We start from the raw sequence: 4,237 nt of genomic DNA, 5'->3' as shown, positions 1-4,237 counted from the left end.
AGAGTCTTGATCACTTAAAAAGTCCCCAAGTGATTCTTGTGCCGCTCACCTGAAGGCACTTGGTTGATGGAAGTTGAGAGCTCCCCTGGATCTGTCATATGCCAGTCTAGCAGCACTTTGGAATCACCTGAGGGGCTTTAACACTAATGATGCCTGAGCCCACAGGTTCTAATACCTGGGCTTGGCAGATGTGTGGGTGTGACAACTTTCAGACACTCACTAAGTGAGTCCAATGGCCAGCCAATTCAGGGAGCCACAGATATGAACCAACACCCACATTTCACAGCTGGGAAACTCAGCCGAGCCCATGAAACTACTTTCCTGAGATGCCTTACACAGGATGCCCCTCCCCATACCTCATGGTATTTTCTTAGTCATCATTTCTACTAAAAACAAAACTTCCATCTTTTTATTCTTAGTCTACATTAGTCTTGTCCCCCTATTGTGTTCTGAAATGTATGTATTTTCCCAGTCTGTTGGGTGAAACACTCTCTCCTTGTTCAGTGAAAGGAATCAGTGGGGAGGTACTTGGCTCTTAAGGCCCACCTTGCTAACTTGTGGATGAGAAGGTATATCTTAAGGTTCCTGATAGTTTTCTTTTCCCTGTGCTTGTCAAGACCTGCATCTTGGCGTTCTATGGTAAAAGAAACTTCCAATCACTTTGTTTTCCACCCCCTCTTCCCTCCAAATCTAATCATTCCCTCCTTCCATGCTTTACTGGGGCCCTATTAAGTGCCAGGCCCTGTGCTAGGCCTTGGGGACCGTATGGTGGAAATGTATCCAGTAGCCACTTGCTGTTGTTTCTTGTGTCTTCCTGGCAAGGGGGGCCGTGCAACTTAACACATGTTTTGTAGACTGTTTGGTCTTTAGCAATTGTATTCTTACCTTTCAGAGTAGAAAACCCAAGGCAAGATTAAAAGTTAAAATGACACCTTGATAAAGCCCCCCCTCAAATTTTGCCACCTTTTAGAACTCTCCTTTTGATAACTGATAAAGAGAAAGAAACTGATATTTGTGGAATGATTATTGGATGTCAGATATTTTACAGCTAGTAATTATTTAACAATGGCAACACCTGTATGAGATAGGCATTCTTATTCTTTTTCAGAGCTGAAGAGTGTAAGTGCAGGTAGCTAAACATCTTTTTTTTTTTTTTCGGAACTGGGGATTGAACTCAGACCCTTGTGCTTGCCAAGGAAGCACTTATTCCACTGAGCCATCTCCCTGGCCCCAAATGGCAGAAGGATTTTTTTTTTGCTCCGAATGCCTTCAGGGCAGGTTTGGCTGGCTTCAGTTGTGGGGATCAAACCACAACAACCTGAGCCTGACTGCTTTGTTGAAGCAGCCACTTAAAGAACTGAGCTAAGGGGCAGGTCCCCGCTAAGCATCTTAAATAACCTGGCAAGGGGCCGGGGAGATGGCTCAGTGGAAAAAGTGCTTCCCTGGCAAGTGCAAGGGCCTGAGTTCAATTCCCGGTTCTGCCAAAAATAAAATAACATGGCAATATGATGGGAAAAGCAAGGGTTTTGAAGTTAGATCTCAAGGAGATCAGTTTTGTCATCAAATTTTATTCTTCACAGCAGAAGTCTGTAACCTGGTGGTGGAGGAGAAGGCTCAGTTCACCATCAGAAATAATGCATAAGATTTTATGTGTAAAAGAGGCTGTTCTGACGGGAGGTAACATGACTTCCATCATATTTTTATGGGAGCATGGCCCTTTAAATGTCAGTACTACCTAGAAAAGTCCCCCTGCCCATGAATAGGGTATCATTGCTTGGACACTAGCTCCCTTGACTTTTGACATTTGCTGAGTTCCCTGCTGTGGACTTTCAATGTGCTGGGGCTTTCCTGTCTGGGTTGGGAGGTGGGGAGGGTTACAGCTTGGGCCCATCCTGAAGATTTCCTTCCTGGTCTGGACATACATATCCTTTGCTAATTTCCTGTTTGCAGTTGAATGCACTACTGAGACAGCTCTTGTCTCTGTGGTTGTTTTTTTTCCTCACTAAATGCTATATAATGATTTGTGAGAGCTCAATTCAGGCAACCTAGTTTAGATAAGCCTTACAAATACAGACTCAAAGTCACTCCAACTTGACTTGGGAAAGTTTAGTTCAGATGTGTTCTGTGGGCTGTAAAATTGGAACCACATTTGTGATTATCCTTTTTTTTTTAAGAACAAAAATTAGTAAAATTTCCTAAAATAAAATTAGCCTTTTTAAAAAAACATACATCTTATTATCAAAAACATTTGCATATATGGTTTATAGGCACATTCATTCCCTCAACAAGCATTTACTGTCCCCTTGCCAACCATGTGCTGGAAAGCGTGCTTGGCTGAGACATGAATAAAACATAATCCCTTGCCCTGGGTGACAGAAATGCAAACATACTATGAGAATTAATGGAATCGGTGTTAAAAGAAGGACTTCAGGGTGCCATGGAAACAGGAAGGAAGAAGTCGAACTCTTTGTGCTCTATACAAATAAATGTTTGACTCTGAATTATCCTCTACTTCCAAGACTCATTTTATAAAATGATTTGTAGAAGGCAAGAGTTTTTGGAAAGTAGGAAAATAGGCAATCTTGCAAGTTGCACTCTCTCAGGTAATAACTTGCCTGAAACACATTGTCCTGGCACACAGAAGTTGTGCTACTCTTGAGTAGGACCGAAAATCAAGAGAATCAGATTTCAGTTCAGGCTTCTAGCAACTACTTTCCTCAACTTGGACAGGCCAGCTTGCCTCTTCCACTCCTCCACTCCTCTTTCCACATTTGTGAAGGATTCTGGATCTCCAAATGTCTTCCTCTAAAGTTCTATGATGCTAGCATCTTATCTGGGGGAAGTGTTGGGGAGGCAATCAACTATGACCCCCAAGGAGGTTGTATTTTTAAATTGCAAAGTGGGCTAATGTGAGCAAAGAAGGAAGAAGGAAGTTGATCCAACACATCTATGACTCTTTCCATTTTTTAAATTACTTCCTATAAACTCACTGAAGTAATAGGCTTCAGGGATGGTTTGTGCCTTATAACCCATCCATCCTAGGCCATAGCTGACTATATCACAGTAGATATACTGACTGTATAGTTCCTCTCCATGAATGCAGAATTGGGACACCAAGGATGACAGTCAGCAGTAGGGCTGAAGAGTTGGGATGGGAGAAGTCAAAGGCATTTTCAAGCTGAAGTCAGGGCAGAAGACGGATGGAGAAATGAGAGAAGCAAGGCCAAGAAGTCAGAAGAGAGAAGTATTCAGGGATTGGGCAGCCCTAGATATATCTGCATCTGCATATATGCCTATAGTTGTATCTATATTCATCCATAGCTACATCTGTTATTATGTCTGTATACATAGAAATCAAATATAGGTCTATATATCTGTATCTCTATATTAGTATAACTCCCCTTATATCCATATATGTTTATATCTGCATAGCACTACATATCTATCATCACATCTATATGTGTACAATTATAGCTTTACATATTTGTATCCCTAAGTCTCTTTCTGTATGTCTGTCTGTATATCTGTATAAATGCACATCCATAACTCTGCCTGTATCACTATATCTATATCACTCTCTGTGTAATTATACTATATCTCGATCTCTATGATTGTAGCTAGTTATCCATATCTCTGTTCATTATTACTTCACCTGTGCTTACATATGTATCATATATCTCTCCAGCTACATCCATAACACAACTATAACTCTATTTCTTTACTGCCTATATCTATTGCTGTATCTCTCACTATCATTTTCTCTCCATCTCTATCTCAAGTGAGTTTGTAGGGGTTTTTTCATTCCATTAAGGACTGCATTGGCCCGCTGCCCTCCATCTCTGTAAGAGTGCTTGAATGCTTTTAATCCATTTCTTGTAGACAAGAGCTTGGTGAGTGAATTTCTGTTTTCTGTTCCAGAGTCATCCTGAGTAGCACACTGCTCCAGTGTGGCTCCTCCTCTTTGCATGGGCTGCCCAACCTGCACTGGCCAGTCAAGGAAAAGAAAGAAGAGAGGGGCTGGGGAGATGGCTCAGTGGAATAAGTGCTTCCCTGACAAGTGCAAGGACCTGAGTTCAATCCCTGGTTCCAAAAAAAAAAAAAAGGAAAGGAAAGGAAGAAAGAGATCCATCCACAGCCAACAGCATTCTCCAATGGAAAAAAGGCTTACAATCACCTAATCTAGGCCTTTTATTTTACAAATGAGAAATCAGAGTGGGCCCAGCTCCAGCTTGTAGTT

Source organism: Octodon degus, unplaced genomic scaffold (genome assembly GCF_000260255.1).
Source record: "Octodon degus isolate 3935 unplaced genomic scaffold, OctDeg1.0 scaffold00069, whole genome shotgun sequence".
NCBI lineage: Eukaryota > Metazoa > Chordata > Mammalia > Rodentia > Octodontidae > Octodon > Octodon degus.
The sequence above is the reverse complement of the archived record's forward strand: the minus strand, read 5'-3'. Positions refer to the sequence as shown.